At 35.8% G+C, this 17,660-nt stretch overlaps 1 long non-coding RNA gene across 1 annotated transcript in view; it reads left to right on the top strand.

The window, feature by feature from the left end:
• The window catches only part of LOC105307921, a 134,571-nt gene that overhangs the window by 93,953 nt on the left and 22,958 nt on the right, over positions 1-17,660 (top strand). Inside the window, exons 8-13 of the long non-coding RNA XR_002777852.1 lie at positions 257-378; positions 6,276-6,415; positions 7,732-7,882; positions 8,078-8,182; positions 13,380-13,475; positions 16,876-16,930. This is a non-coding gene — a long non-coding RNA (uncharacterized LOC105307921). The remainder of the gene's footprint in view (positions 1-256; positions 379-6,275; positions 6,416-7,731; positions 7,883-8,077; positions 8,183-13,379; positions 13,476-16,875; positions 16,931-17,660) is intronic.

Here is a 17,660-nt window from a genome sequence, read left to right as displayed (position 1 = left end):
TCTTACGGGACTTCCTTACAAGCCTCATTTCCTGCTCTGCACTCCCCTGTTCTTTCTTGTTCTTTCTAGTTCATATCACAATACAAATGTAATTCTGTCCGCCTTCCAAGCTATATTCCGAACTCTGGTGAGCAGTAACCACTTGTTTATGTTTATATCTCTAGTGCTCCCACAGTACTTGGCCCAAAATATACATGTATATACAAAATATACCAGTGGTTTGTGAAATGTTAACGCTATGTTGTTATTTTTCCAGATCCATCCTCCTCATTAAACTGTGAGGTCCCAGAGGGCAGATATCCTGCCTCAGTATCTGCAGAACGAAGCGGGGGGTTTAGCTTGGTGCAGGCGCTCAGTGAATGGCGGCTGGACTAGTAGGTGAGTAGCGAAGAAATGAAGGAACAGATGGAGGCCGATGATTAAGGCAGTTTCTTACAGGTTCACTATTATCAGTGAGGCTATCGTTACCTTGAAGTTAATTTGGATATATAGTAGAATTGTGCGGTGATAGGTAGTTCATTTTTCTGCGGACTCATCCTCCTCAGTCTTGTTCTAGGATTTAACACTGTTGACCACCCTTTCCGTGAAATTCTTTCCTTCTCTACCCTCCATGAGAGCAAACTCTTTTGGATTTCCTCATGTTTTTCTCACTCCTTCCTTGTTCCTTCTTTTGTCTTTGTTGTTGATGAGTCTTTTCCCTTTTGCTTTCTCATCGCTCCCTCTTCCACCTCCAACACCACTACCTCACTATGATGTAAAATATTCTCCAGGGTTTGGACCTCACCTGTCTGCCCTCTCCTCTCCCAGTGAAATCGGCCTAATCCCAAGGCTTTATACCCATATCTCCTTCCAGTGCTCACATTTCTTCTAGCCTTCACGTTAGAATCTTCAGGCTCCTGCTACACATCTATACCTCGTTTTTTTGGCTGTCTTCCTGAAATTCAAGTCTAAAAATTCTCATCCTTTTTTCCCAGACTGACCTCTTTACTCCATCTTCTCTTTTTTCATTACCATCAGTGCCTTTTGATTTTTTAACTCATAAGGAATACACATCCACACATACATATAACATATACATACGTAGCTATATAGGCATAGTAGTTATATTATCATATATATAATTTTAATATATAATATATATTATAGCAACTATGCCATTATCACATCTAACAAAATTAACAATACTTTATCAATATCATTTATTATCCAACCCATATTCAAATTTCCCTGATTTTTTAAAGATGTCATTTTATAGTTAATTTGTTTGAATTGGAATCCAAACAAGACCCACACATTGCATTTGGTTTTGTCTCATCTTTTATTGCTTTGAGTTGTTGGAGAAGCCAGGTCATTTGCCCTGAAGAATGTCTCCCATTCTCAATTTATTTGCTATTCTTGTATTGCCATTGAACGTTTTTCTCCATCCCCCGTATTCCTATAAACTGGTAGTCATGTCTAGAGGTTTTGATTAAATTCATGTTGAAATTTTGGGGGTAAGAATACTTCACGGTCAGTGCTGTGTACTTTCTATCCCATTACTTCATGAAGGAAAATAACATCTGGTTGCCCCACTCTTAGTGATACCAAGATTGATCAGTGGATTCAACGTTGTCACCTGGAGCCCTCCATTATCAAGATCCCATCAACCCTTCACCTAATGGTTTTAATAGCCATTGATAATTACTGCTTAGGTCCATTATTTCATTGAGTTGCAAAATGGCATTTTTCTAATTCTGTTACACGTTTTACATTCAGTATTTGGGATTTTTCTATAAGGAAAATTTTAGAATTTTATTCGACAACCATTTAATTACTTCAAATTACAGTATATACAAAAAAAGGCAGGATAAATGTTTGATAACCTTCCCTTTAAAAATATCAGTTTTCAAAATGAGTTGGCATCCTAGCAACCTCCAATGGTGACCACTCAACCTTCTTAAGTATTGTTATCAACTCATGGATTTTTATATATTTAATGAGTTTTGATCCATTGTAGTCATTATTGATTTTGTTGCTAAAATGGTCTCATCCCAGGCTAGTAGGGGTCCTTTCAAGTTGGCTTCTGTTTCCTTTTGCCATGATAGATTTCTTGATTTTTGGTTTGACAAGATATTCCAGCCTCATCTTATACGATTCCAAACCAAAACTTGGAATCAGCCATTTCTCCAACTCTTGTCCCCTGCATTACCATATATTATATCTAACAATTTTAGTAAAATGATTTAAATGTTATTATTAAGACTACTGAATACAGTTTAAGATTTCTTTGCTCTTCCTTTGGAAAGTAGCGTTAGGAGAACAGTCTGAGGGCTGGGTTTCCTCACTGCTACTCACTTGTCAGGTCTCTTCTTTTAGTGAAAGACATAGAAAATGCATACTTTTTAAAAAGGAAAATCATGAGTTCCTACTGATATTTCAGAGTCGAATTTAGGAATATGGGGCTTTTATTTAACATTTTTATTTTGTAACTGTTTTCTTTCGTTCCAAGAAAGTCTTGTTTCCTAATGATAGTAACATAATTACTTGCATTACCATATATTATATCTAACAATTTTAGTAAAATGATTTAAATGTTATTATTAAGACTACCGAATACAGTTTAAGATTTCTTTGCTCTTCCTTTGGCCCTTAGAATAAATCTTACTAAGGAGGTAGTTAGATTATTGTGTTTCACAGTCACTTCTGTGGTTATGTTACCAACTTGATACACAGTTTGATTCATTTGCTTCATTTTCTCCTCAGTTTTAGGGTTTAGTTTCTTTTCCTTTTTAAATTTAATTTTACATTTAATTTATGTAAAATACATAGTTCAAAAGTCAATACCATGTAACAAGAGACACTCTGAAAGTCTTGCTCCATCCTGCCCCCATTCTTTATCCTCCTTCCCTCTATAGAAATCATGTTTATTAGGTCTTGGTTTATCTGTTCATTGCAGGTTTGAATATTAAATAAATGAAAAACTTAATTGTATTCCACCCCCATTTCTTTTCTTTTTTCTTTTTATCTTTCCGTTTAAAATATTTTAAATATGTATTTATTTTAATTGAGGTATAATTGACTTAGTATACTAGTTTCAGATGTACAGCCTAATGATGTGATACTTGTAGTCATTGCAAAAGGTACTCATTGCACCATAAGTCTAGTTAACATTTGTCATCTTACATAGTTACAAAAAATTATTTTTTTTCTTGTGATGAGAACTTTTAAGATATACTCTCTTATTAGCAAGTTTCAAATATGCAATGTAGTATTAACTATAGTCACTATGCTATAGATTGTATCCCATGACTTATTTATTCTGTAATTGGCAGTTTGTACCTTTTGACTCCTTCACCTAATTCTCCCAATGCCGACCTCCCACCAGCAGTCTGTTCTCTGTACCTGTGAGCTTTTTTGTTTGTTTTGTTGTATTTTTTTGCTTTGTTTTTTTGGATTCCACATAATAGTGAGATCATGTGGTATTTATCTCTCTCTGTCTGACTGATTTCACTTAGAATAACACCCTTAAGATCCTTCCGTGTTGTCACAAATGGCAGGACTTTTTCTTCCTGATAGTATTCCATTGTATGTGTATGTATCCATATATATACATGCGTGTGTATATATATACATACACACAAATATACACACAATGGAATACTGAATAGTATTTTTTGTCAGATTAAAAAAATTATTAATTCATCCATTGATGGACACAGATTGTTTCCATGTCTAAACATGGCTATACAGTAATTTCTTCTAGATATTGATTTAGTTGCTTTTGGCCATATACCGAGAAGTGGAATTGCTGGATCGTATGATAATTCTATTTTTAATTTTCTTAAAGGATCTCCATACTTGTTTCCATAGTGGCTGCACCAATTTGCATTCCCATCAGCAGTATACAAAGGTTCCCCTTTCTTCACATCTTCATCAATACTGGTTATTTCTTGTCTTTTTGATAGTAGCCATTCTAACAGGTGTGAAGTGATATCTCATTGTGGTTGTGATTTGCATTTTCCTAATAATTAGTAATGTCGAGCATCTTTTTATGTACCTTTTGACCATCTGTGTGTATTCTTTAGAAAAATTTCTATTGAGATCTTCTGCCCATTTTTAAATCAGATTATTTTTGTTTGTTTGTTTTGCTATTGAATTGTATCAGTTCTTTATACATTTTTGGATATTAATCCCTTATCAGATATATAAAACTACCACCAAAACCTATGTCAAGGAGCTTTGTGCCTATGTTTTCTTCTAGGAGTTTTATGGTTTCACGTCTTATGTTCAAGTCTTTAATCCGTTTTGAGTTAATGTTTATGTATGGTATAAGATAGCAGTCCAGTTTCATTCTTTTGTATGTGGCTGTCCAGTAGTTCCAACACCATATATTGGAGACTGTCCTTTCTCCATTGTATATTCTTTCCTCCTCTGTCATAGATTAATTGACCACATAGGTGTAGATGTATTTCTCAGCTCTCTATTCTGTTCCATTGATCTATATGTCTGTTTTTACGCCAGTACCATAGGGTGTTTTGATTACTCCACCCCTGTTTCTTACACAACTGTAGCATGTACTCGAGGGCCTCCATGAACGGACCCGCATCTCCTTTCCTGTATTCATTCCCTCTGTTTCAGTCTATAGATACATTGCTCTACATATGTCATTTCCCAAATATCATGTAATGATTACCGTTGTACCCTCTCTATTCTTCCAATCAAATTCCAGATCTTTGGAAACCCTACTGGAAACTTCCGCTCAGGTGCACTCCCCGTCTTTAGCTCCTATGCTTTGTGATATCCATTTGAAACTGCGCATAGACTTAGCCCCTAGCCAATGGAAAGATCTCATTGAGTCCATCCAGTCTAAAAAAGTCATTGATACAATCATCAGGCATGAAGTGAACCTCAGAACAGTGTCCAGAGTTCAGGGAAATAGATTTTTGGATTGGCTGGGGTTGTTTCTGATACAGACAGAGAAGGATATAGGGTTCTGTCTGGTGGCACAGCTAGGAAGATGTTCCAAGGAGGCAATACTCGATTGACAAATATAGTAGTAGACTATGTGTCACTTCCAAAGGTGGGCTTAATTCCAGTTCAAGGAGAAAAAATTGGACTTTTACCTGGGGTGAGGGGCTTGTCCAATGGGTATTGAGTCAAAAGTTCCCAAATCCAGGGAAAGCATTGCCTTTTCCACTTTTCTTACATTAGGATAAAACATGGCATTTTGTTTGGTGAGGACCTAGGACTCATAAAAGCATGATTTTATCTTGCTCACTGGCCATGTGACAGGATGGTTGACTAAACACACATTCTAAAACTGCATTTTATATTGGCTTCCTTTCTGTACTTTTGTTGTTTGGGTTCCATTAACCTTAATTTCTTAAAGTTCCTTTTAAACTTCACCATTGGGGGCTACAACTATTTTTGGTTTAATTATTTACAATTTAATCTTTTCCCTTTATTTGCAAAAGGAGTTGCAGAAGCTTACACGTTTGAACATAATACAGAGTAAGTCATAGAACAGGATTGGCTATTTCAAGAAGTAGATATTACTAGATACCTTGGATGAGTGGAATGGTATGGTGGTTGAGCACTGAATTTGACTCTGAATTTTTTGGCAGTTAAAGATAAGGGTTGCTGTGGTATATATCATCTGAGAATCCAAAAGCAGATGTGTTCCTCTTTAAAGATCAGCCCCTCCCTGACATGAAACTCAGTAGGGATTTGTCACAGGAACCTTGTTTGAGCGTTTTAGGTAACATACTGACCACATCATGTCTTTAATTTTTACAAATTAAACACATAATGTAACACAGAAATACCAATTAAATAACTGCTTATATAAATCGAACTAGTGTTTCATTTTTGTTTTTGTTATTGTTTGTCTGAAAAGTTTATTCAGCTAGCATACAGTGCTAGCCAAAGGGGATAAACTGATAAACCATTTTACGATGCTGTTTGTCAGTATCTAGTAAAGCTAAACAAATGTCTACCCTGTGACCCAAGCATAAAGTTTGGCACGTAGTAGATACTCAGAAATTCATTTTCCTGTCCATTTCCTGTTATTTTTTTTTACTCAAGCAACAGCATCACATCTTCTGTGATTACTTAGGCTTCTGTGTTTATAATGGGGAGTGTTCCATTTCGTGTATGATAGATATTTAATATATATGTATAATTGACTTTGAGGATAGATGCCATGAGATAAATGATGCCAATATGTGTTAAGCTCTGTGAAAGTAGGTATTATCTCAATGCAGTTGTTTTTAAAAACATTTTTCTTTATTTTTCAGAGGACCCATTCACAAATATTAATAAATAGATCCCATCTCACCATCTCTGCCACACCCCCCAGAACTGAGGTGGTGTCATCTTTCAGTTGTGTTACAGAAAGAAAGAAGAGAAGCATGGGTAATTCAAAAGCTAATCCAAGGTAGTGAGTTACTCCAAAGTCACTCCAGTTTGTTTGAAAGACGTTATTTGATCTATGTATAGCAAATTTCTCTTCTTAAATTAGCTTTACTTACACTATTATTAGAATGGCTTTTCATTCCTCGAGGTCACAAGTGAGAGAGGGTAATAGATCCAAAATGTACTGAACAAGCCCCAGAAGCCTACTTAGGATGAATTGTTTACCCTTGATATTCTGCCTTCATACTCAGATGTGATTAGGGTGCTGTCCTCACCTTAGGATCAGAATTAGGAAATTGTCCAGCGTCAGTGTTCCAGCGCTGGCAACTTGGGCAGCAGTAGCTGCTGCTAAGAGCACAACCTTTTGACAATTAACTAAAAGATAGTGGATGAAGGTAGAAAGAGTGGAGAGGGAAAAAGTCACCTCGATTAAGCAGTATCCCGTGATGGCCTTCAGTTAACATTTCTCCCAGGGTGAATTGGGATTTTGCAAGAGTGCACTGGAGAATTCTTTTGCCTTCTTGCTGCTTCCTCCAGTGAACAGTTCGTTGCATGGTACCATTCACTCAGAAGGTGCTGATATTTGACTAGGGAAGGCTGTTTGACCACCTACCCTGTTTTTCAAGCTGTCTGTCCTGTGGCGGGGTGGAGGCAGCTGGCCAAGGTGCTAGGAAAGCCCACTTGTGTTTCCTGAGAGTTAAGCTCTATGGTGATGTCCTGTCTTGAGATAGGTACCCAGTAACCCTTTCCCCATAAGCCCCAGGGGTAGACTCCTGATAAACATAAGGGCTTACTTACATTGTGCCAGAGCCTTTAGGGGCTCTTTCCATGCATTTTGTCTTTGATTCCTCATATCTACTGTGACAGGGTGAGTGTTAGATACACATTCGATAGACAAAGAATTAAAGATTCAGAGAGACTCAGTGACATGTCACAGGTATTTGTCTTCCCATTCTTTGCCCTGGCTACTCTTACCCAGGTTCCACTTCCTGGCTGACACCTTTGCATTTTAGGGACTTTACTGCCAATCAGCCCTTAATGGGAAGTAGGGAAGGAAGAGCAAAGATACCAAGTAGGGAAAGGTGACCAAGGTTTTGGGAGCCTCACGTAGTTTATTCCCATTTACTGCCCATCCCAACTCTTCTGGCTGGATCTGATATGTCTTAGCCTTGAAATTAAAATTCTAGACTCAGAATCTGACTAGAACAAATGTATTTAGGACGTAGTCAGCGAAGCCAACCATTGGAGGTGGCCTGTCCCAGGAAATTTGATATTCTTGGTTAATGTGGCTTTGAGTCCTCACTAACTTCTTTCCTGCCCTCTTGTCATTTATTCCAGCAGCCTCCCAGGAAAAGTGAGGTGTCCCTTAGGACTCAGGAGTGTGGTACGGTTGGGCTGCTGGCTGAACCCTGGACAGACTGCACCTGCGGCCCACGTCGCTCTAATCAGCCAAGCCGCCGTATATCAGGATTGACGATGGAATGAAAAGGTGAGTCTCCATGTAAGGTTTTGGTAAAATAGAGGAGGAAACAAAATTTGGGTGCGAAATGTTTAGCTTGAGAAGCAACAAGCTAATCAGACCCATGGAAGTACTAAGTTGATGCCAAGAAACTGTCAGGAGTAGAAATTATTTAAACGCATGCTCAGGATATTTAGTATTTTTCTTGTTTGGTTTATTTTGTAGTTAAGAATTGCAGATGAATGAGAAAAAGTGAGAAAGGAAGATACCACTGAAGTTTTTTACTTCATCTCAAAAGACTATTTTCATCACAGGGCATCTTTAAAATAGGTAATAACCATTATTAAATAGAAAAAAAAAATTGAAAGACTAATTCAGTTAGGAAGCATTTTCTTTGGAAATAACATTAAACATTGCATTTAAAAATATTCTCTCTCTTACTTTCAGGCTACTCGCTCATGCCTGCTTTCTGTCAATACTAAACAGAGTTATAATGGATCATGCTCTCTTAACAGAATTATTCTTTCTATTCTGTCTTTTTTTCTACTACTTTAAATTATAAGACTGTGCTCTTCTATGTGTGTGTATGTATATATTTTAGCATAAATACCAACTATTTTAAAATCAGATTTAATTCTTTGTCTTCGAAACCTGAAAGCTCCACAGCTCTGGGCATTTCTGCAAAAAGCCCCCACCTTGCTAGAAGGGCATAATGACATGTTAGAGGGGCAGCTCTTCATCTCTCCATTATGAGCTTATTTTCTTTGACATTCTTTATACTACTTAACCATCCTATTCTCGGGCAGATGTGACACAAAGGACGTTGCTATTGCTATTCTTCCTTCATTTTAGAAAATCGCATCATCACAACCTCTTCTCCAGTTCTGTGGACCAGCTGGCAACATGCTTATATCTTCTACATCTTGGGTGCAGGAACCTGAGCTAACAAAAAAATAATCTTTTACCACAAAGACCTAGAGCAGGGACTGGCAAACTGTAGCCAACCAGTCAAATCCTGCCCCCAACCTGCCTTTGTAAAGTTTTGTTGGCACAAAGCCACACTCATTTGTTTACACACGGTCCATGACAGCTTTTTGCTACAACAGCAGAGTTGAGTAGTTGCCACAGAGACTGCATATCTTGCAGAAATGAAAATATTTACTATGTGGCCCTTTACAGGAAATGTTTGCCGACCCCTGCTCTAGAGAACAGATGTCCACCATTACATGTACACAAAACATCTCGGGGTATGTTTGCAGATATTTTAGAGGTGGGAGCAAGAGACTATGAGGAAGATAAAACAAGAACTCTCACCTGAGAGCAGGAAAAAGGGTTCCAGTCCTTGCTCTGCCACTGTTTACATCAACTTGGAATGATCCCATTCTTTCCCTGGCCCAAGTTTGCCCAGAAGGTAAAATGAAGGAATCAAACTGGGTGATCTAGACTTTGAGATTCTGTGCTTGCAATGTTTAGTCTAATAAGATTTTTATAATACACAGATATATATCTACAGTTGAGACCAAAGGATGCTCCAGGTTTTAAAACATTTTGATTTTGAGATAATTTTAGAATTACAGAAAAGTTGGAAAAACACCATGGAGAACTGTCACACACCCTTCAGTCAACTTCCCCCATATTAACATGTTACATAACCAATGCAGAGTCCTCAGAACTAAGAAATCAACCTTGGTATAATATTGTGAATTAAACTGCAGACTTTCTTTGGATTTTACCAGGTTTTCCACCAATGCAGTTTTCCTGTTCTAGGATCCAGTCTTGGATACCACATCATATCTCCTTAGTCTCCTCCGATCTGTGACAGTTCATCAGTCTTTCTTTGTCTTTTATGATTTCGACACTTCCAAGAGCAACACTCAGGTATTTTGTAGAATACCCCTCAGTTTAGTTTTGTCTCAATTTTTCTTGTGGTTACCTTGAGATTGTGCATTTTGAGGAAGGCTACCACAGAGGCGAAGTGGCCTTATCAGCCCATAATATCAGGGGATATATAGTATCAATATGTATTATTGGGGATGCTGACCTCGATCACCTGGCCACAGTGTTCTCTGTCACGGTTCTCCACCGTAAAGTTATCATATCCTTCCACGCTCCTGTAATTACTAAATATTTTAAGAGAAATACTTGGAGGTTATGCAAACACACTGTTTCTATTTAAACCTTTTCCCACTCATGACAGCACCTCTTGGCGGATCCCGCCCATAGCATCACTGTGGTACTCTAATGGTGATTTTCTTTATTCTCATTCCTTCTGTATCTATTAACTGGAGTTTCCCTATTAGGAAGTGAATACCTTCTCCCACATTTATTTGTTTGTTTGTTTGTTTGTTTGTTTATATCAGTATGAATTAATGGATTTTATTTTATGCTTTGGGTATTTTTTTGTTCTTCACTCAAGTTGCTTCAGCTTTGGCCATTGGGAACTTTCAGGTTGGCTTCTGTGCCCTCTCTATATGCCCCTTTTATGTTTTCTTAGGTTCCCTTACTTTCACGTCAAAAGGGATGGTCTCTGGGTTGCTACAAGATTGAAAGTATGGTCTTTAACTGGAGCAATTTTGCTCCCCCAGCCCCCACCCCTAGGGACATTTGGCAGTGACTGGAGACATTTTTGGTTGTCACAACTGTCAACCACCCTACAGTGCACAGTACAGCTCCCTACGTCCAAGAATTTTCCAAAATATCAGTAGTTTGAAGGTTGAGAAATTGGTCTAGATCACTATTTACTTGATGGCCAGATGTATGGAACCAAAAATAAATACTGTCAGGGACAAAAGAATGATGTTCCCCAATTTTTTTTTATTTTTAAACATTTTATGCTTGTAAAATATAAAAATTAATATGGGACTTTCTCTTCTAACCATGATGGAATAACAGGACTGATTATCTTTCATCTTAATCAACTACAAATCAAGCAAACCATATGAAATAATGGTTTTCAGACATTTGACAGCAGGCAGTACAAAAGTACAAAATGATAATTTCCAAAAGAGGGATAAAAAGTAAGGTGAGCCCTATGATCGTTATAGCTTATTGCCTAGAATCGTTATCTAGGCTTCAGGAAGGAAAAGGGAAACCACACAATCCTAGGGATCTCGCTCAATAGGAGAGACAAAGGTAAGGGTTCATGAAAGCCCAGAAGGCTAGAAATGGTGAGGAACAACACTAGAGAAGTAGGATCTGTACACACAGAAAGAGCATCAGAGATACTTAGAGGATCCCCTTGGGCCTTTGACTAAATTCTGATCTGCACATGAATGAAAAAAACTACCCTTGGTCATGGAAAGAACCGCTAGAAATCAGTAGACTGAACTACTATCAGAGCTCACACAGGGCTGGGAATAGTTCACGTTTCCCACCAACCAGTGTGAAAAGACCTATAATACCTAGGATATCAGGTAGATTTCTCAAAAAGATATTGTCTTAGTAATAGGCCTAAATTATCCCTAGAGTAAAGGCTGCTGCTATAGATCTGCCCTAACAAAGCATAAAAGCGAAATGCGAAAGAATCAAACCGATTCCAAATAATTTGTGTTCCATAATAAAATTCAACAATATTTAAAGGGGTACAACAAAATCCAGCACCCAACAATGTGAAATACACAATGTTCAAAGAGTATTGACTACACAAAAAAGCAGGAAAATATGACTCATAATGAGGAGAAACACTAATCAAAAGAAATAGACTCTTAGAAATGATAAAGATGATGGAATTAGCAGATAAGAATGTTAAAATAGCTATTATAAATACACTCTATATAATTATGAAGGTGAAGAGAAATGAACTTGATGAAGAGAGAAGTGGGAGATATAAAAAAGGCTCAAATCAAACTGGTAGAGATGAAAAATAGATGAAATAAAAATATATATATGGATGAGATTAACAGAACAGAAGCTGCAGATTAGATAACTTGAAGTCTTAGCTATAGAAACTATTCAAATGAAATACAGAGAGAAAAGACTGGGGGAAAAATGGAGCAAAGCATGAGTGACCTATGGATAATATAAAGCGATCAAACATGCACAATTGAACTGTCAGGAAGGAGGGACAAAATATTTTTTTTTAAATGAGGCTGGAGAAATTTTGAACTTTATGAAAACAAGTATCTAGTTATCCAAGAATCTCAACAAACTCCAACATAATAAATGTAAAGAAAATGACATCATGACACATCATAATCAAATTGCTGAAAAACATTGAAAAAGAGAAATAGTAAAAGAGGAAAAGAGCCATATTACGTGAAGAAAGAAAGTAAAGATTACATCAGATTTCTTGACGGAAACCACACAAGGTAGAAGGCAATGTGGTGGCATCTTCAATGTACTGAAGGAAAAAAAAATGGCATCCTAGAAATCTAAACCCAGTGAAAATATCTTTCAAAAATTAAGAGGATTTTTATTATTATTTTTCTGGCCTCTAATTCATTTATTTCTGCCCTAATCTTTATTATTTCCTTCCTTCTGGTAATTTTGGGTTTAGCTTGTTCTATTTCTAGTTCCTTGAGGTATAAAGTTAGGTCGTTTACTTGAGAGCTTTCCTTTTTCTTAATGTAGACATTTATTGCAACGAATTTCCCCTTAGGACTGCTTTTGCTGCATCCCATAAATTGTTATGTTTTGTTTCCATTTTCATTTGTCTCAAGATAGGTTTTCTCATTTCCCTTTTTGATTTCTTCTTTGACCTATTGGCTATTTCAAGAATGTGTTGTTTAATTTCCACATATGTGCGAATTTTCTGTGGTCAGAAAAGATACCTAATAGAATTTCAGTCTTCTTAAATTTGTTAAGATTTATTTTGTGGCCTAACATGTAATCTATTCTGGGAAATGTTCTGTGTGTACTTAAAAAGAGTGTATGTTCTGGTGCTGTTGGATAGAATGTTCTGTATATATGTCTGTTAGATCCATTTGGTCTATAGTGTTAATCAAATCTTCTCTTTCCTTATTGATTATCTGACTGGATGATCTATCCATTGTTGAAAGTGGGGTATTGAAATCCCCCACTATTATTGTATTGCTGTTCATTTCTCTCTTCAGTTCTGTCAATATTTGCTTTACATAATTAGGTGCTCCAAAGTTGGGTACATATATATTTATAATTGTTATATCCTCTTGCTGAATTGACCCCTCTGACATTATATAGTGACCTTCTTTGTCTCTTGTTAAGAGTTTTTGACTTAAGGCCTTTTTTGTCTGATATAAGTATAGCCACCCTTGCTCTCTTTTGGTTACCATTTGCATGGAATATATTTTTCCTTCTCTAACTTTCAGCCTATGTATTTCTTTAAAGATAAAGTGAGTCTCTTGGAGACAGCATATAGTTATATCTTATCTTTTTATCCATTCAGCCACTCTGTGTCTTTTGATTGATGAATTTAATCTGTTTACATTTAAAGTAATTATTGAAAAGTAAGGACTTACTATTGCCATTTGTTAATATTTTTCTGTTTTGTAGAATCTTTGTTTCTTTATTCCTCTCTTGATGTCTTGTGATTTTTTTTTTTTTGATAAAGACTTTTCAGACAAAAGCTGAGAGAATTCATGGCCAACAAACCAAATGACAGTTTGGATCAAATAAAGGTATGAAGAGCACTGGAACTTTTAATCATGTGAGTACACATAAAATACATTTTTTTTGTTATTTTTGTATTCTTCAATGAAAACTGTTAAAATGAAAAGTAATAACAGTGTATCGGGGTGTTCATAATATGTAGAAATAAAATGTATGATAACAATAGCACAAAGAACAGGAAAGGGAAAGGTAAGTGTGCTGTTTTAAGTTCTTTGGGTATATATAGAATGGTATAATATCACCTGATTGTGCTAAATTAAAGACTTTATTGAAAATCCGAGAATAACCGATAAAAATGAGACAAAGAGAGTCATTAAAGCCAATACTGGAGATAAAAGAATCATAAAAATATTTACTTAGTCAAAAAGAATACAGGAAAAGAAAAGAAAAAAAAACAAGACTAGATGGAACAAATAAAAATCAGACCTCAAGGTTATAGATTAAAACCCAGCAAAATCAATAACTTAATTAAATACAAATGGTCTAAACATGCCAATTAAAAGATAAAGATTGTCTTTTTGGGTGAAAAATCAAGACCTAACTCTATGCTCTCTATATGAATCTCACTTTAAATCTAAAGACATATAGTTTAAAAGAAAAAAATAGAGAAACACTAATGGAAAGAAAGTTGCGATAGCTATATTAACATCAGGCAAAGTAGATTTTGGTACAAGAAATATTACCAAGGAAAAAGAGGAATATTTTATAATAATAAAGAGGTCAGTTCATCAAGAGAACATAACAGCCCTAAACGCACGTGCATCTAATAGGGAAACTTCAAATATGTGAAGTAAAAACTGAAAGGACTATAAGAAGAAATAATCAAGCCCACAATTATAGTTGGATATTTCAATACTCCTCTCTGAGTCATTGATAGAACAAATATAAAATCAGTAAAGATACAGAATATTTGAATTATAGTATCATCCAAATTGATCTAATTGACTTTTATAGAACATTCCATCCAACAAGCTTAGAATATACATGATTTTTAAGTGTACACAGAGCGTTTACAAGGAAAGATCATTAAAAAATCTCCATAAATTTAAGAGAACTTAAATCATGCATGGGATGTTCTCTGGTTGCCAAGCAATCAAACGAGAAATCGATAACATACAGATATCAGAGAAATTCCCACTAAAAGGTTTTTTAAAAGCTCTTTAAAGATATAATGAAAATATCACACAATTCACCCATTTAAATCATATAATTCGATGGGGTTTAGCATATTCACAGGTATGTGCAACCATCACTACAGTCAATTTGAAAACATTTTCATCACCTCACGAAGAAACTCTGGATCCTTTAGCTATCATCTCTCTACCTCGCCACCCCGCCCAGACCTCAGCAAACAATAATCTACTTTCTGTCTCTATAGATTTCTCTACTCTTAACTTTTATATGAATGGAATAGCACAGTCTTTGGCTACTGGCGTCTTTCACTTAACGGAACGTTTTCAACATTCATCCATATTGCAGTGTGTATCAGGGCTTTATTCCTTTCTTTATGGTCAAATAATATTCATTATATAGATAAACCACATTTTGTTTATTCATTCAACCATTGATAGTTATTTGAATTGTTTCCACCCTTTGGCTATAATGAATAATGCTGCAATAATTATTCATGTACAAGTTTCTGCGTGGACATATATTCTCATCGAGTATATACGAAAGAATGGAATTAGCTAGATTGTATTGTAACCCTTGATTTAATTGTTTAAGGAACTGCCAGATTGTTTTTCCAAAGCAACTGCACCATTTTACATTCCCATCAACATTGCATGAGGGTTCTGATTTCTCCACATCCTCCCTAACACATGTTGTCATCTGACTTTTTGATTCTAGCCATCCTAGTATGTATGAAGTGATATCTTATTATGATTTTGATTTACATTTTCCTGATGACTATGGAGGTTGAACAGCACTCCCTGTGCTTATTGGTTATTTGTATATCTTCTTTGAAGCAGTATCTGTTCAGACCCTTTGCCCGTTTTTAATATGGTTATTTGTATTTTTGTTGAGTTGTAGGAGTTCTTTATGTATTGTAGATACAAATCCCTTGTCAGGTATATGATTTACAAGTATTTTCTCCCATTCTGTAGGTCATCTTTTCACTCTCTTAATGATATCAATATATGGATATTAAGCAACACATTTCTAAATAACCCATGGGTCAAAGAACAAATTTTGAGAAAAATTAGAAAATGTTTTGAACTAAATAAAAATGAAAACACATTGCAAAATGTATAGGGTACAGCTAAAACAGTGCTTCCAGAGACATGTTTAGCATTCAGTGCTTAACTTAGAAAAGAAGAAAGGTCTCAAGCATACTATCTAAGCTTTCACTTTAGGAAATTGTGAGCAGTTATCTACTAGGCATTGTCAGATTGGTCTCTCGAGTGTTTATGTCAGTTTGTGCTTCCAGCAGCAGTCCACGTTCACACCATAAAAATTCCCGATAGTTAGATTTTAATATTTTGCCAAATGGATATGAAATGTGTCTTCTTGCTTGAATTTGTATTTCTCTGATTACTAGGGAGTCGACTGACTTTTCATATCTTTAGTGGCCTTTCAGTTCTTACCCTCTGTGTAGTGCCTGTTAACAGTTTTGCCCACTTCAATCGGGTTGTCTGTCTTGCTTTTTGATCTGAGGAAGTTTTAAGATATTATAAATGTGATTGCTTTCCAGTTAAGTCTTTTGAAAATATCTACAAATACCCAATCTACAGCTGTCTTTGAACTTCATGTTGCCTTTGCCATATAAATGTTTTAATTTTAAAAAATCCAATTTATTAATATTTTTCAAGTATGGCTTGTGTTTTTTTCTCTTAAGGAATCCTATCTTACCATAAATATAGTCTTCCGTGTGTTCCTTAAATTTAATGTTTTTCTTTTACATAGTGCTTCATAATTCACCTTGAACTTATTTTATTTTTTTGATCTAGGGATTTACTTTTTTTTTCACATGGTTATCAAATTATCTAAGTTTATTAAATAGCCTAACCTTTCCCTATGTGTCTACCATTCCATCATTGTCATATATCAAGTTTTCCTACATTTGTGGGTCACTTTCTGAGCTGGCTCTTCTGTTTCAATGGTCTGCTTTATTTTTTCCTTATGCCTATACCACATGGTTTTATTACTATAGGCTTATAATAAATATTGCTATCTGGTAGCGTGAGCATCCCTGCTCATTCTTTCATTCTTTTTCGTGAGTGTTTTAACTGCCCTTGGCCCTTTGTTCTTCCATATAAATTTTATGGTCAGCTTGTTAAGTTTGATGAAAAAAATCTGTTAAGATTTTTATTGGAGTTGAAATAAATTTATGGATTAATTTTGGAAGAATTGCCATCTTTGTAATACCAAGTCTTCTCTCTCATGAAAAAAAAAAAATGTTTTCTTGGGCTTTTGTTTGTTCGTTTTTGTTTTTGAAGGATCTCTTCAACGTCCTGAAAATGGTCCCACCTCCAGGCATCTAACTCAGCAAAGGTCAGAACTAATGATACTTATGGTGAAGTACTTTGAACTGTGTGTAGAATTTACTCTGAGTGCTGTGTTCCATAATTGTCAATTGCACATATACGTTCAACCTAGTGGTATTTGTTTATTGTATTTTTTTGTGGTTTTATTGTCATACCTGTTCGTTTGCTCCAGGTTCTAGGAACTCAAGGACTTAGCACAAAAACCTAGGCTGAGAAGAACAGTGAGAGAGTTCCACTTCTTGGTATATACCCACATCCTCTGCCTTTAGTGAGAAAATCATAGGAATTAATGCAGTTGATCTACATTGAAAGGAAACATTTTGAAGTGTTTCGATGACCATAGAATGTTGATTATCCTGTGAGTTTCTAGTTCGTCTTGCTTTTTCCATTTTGTATGGTTCTGGGGTTATTGTTTAGATTCATACAGCATATCACAGAAGACCGTGACTGCGTGATACCTATAGATGGCTGTTCCTAAATATTTAAATACACGACTGAATTGTTCCATGTTCATTCACACGGGTCAGTGAAGACCTGTAGCCAGGGTTCCAGAGTCTGCCAGGCATTTGCCTTTTTGGCTGTTATGGAACAGAAGCTTTCCAGCCCTGTACTACTTCCTTCTATATCTGGACACTGAGGCCTATTATTATTATTTTTAATTACAAGACTTTACTTTTTAGAGCAGTTTTAGGTTTACAGAAGAAGCAAGCAGAAAGTACAGAGAGTCCCTGTATACT

The sequence above is a fragment of the Pteropus vampyrus genome, unplaced genomic scaffold, assembly GCF_000151845.1.
Source record: "Pteropus vampyrus isolate Shadow unplaced genomic scaffold, Pvam_2.0 Scaffold529, whole genome shotgun sequence".
Classification (NCBI taxonomy): Eukaryota; Metazoa; Chordata; class Mammalia; order Chiroptera; family Pteropodidae; genus Pteropus; species Pteropus vampyrus.
The sequence above is the reverse complement of the archived record's forward strand: the minus strand, read 5'-3'. Positions and strand labels throughout refer to the sequence as shown.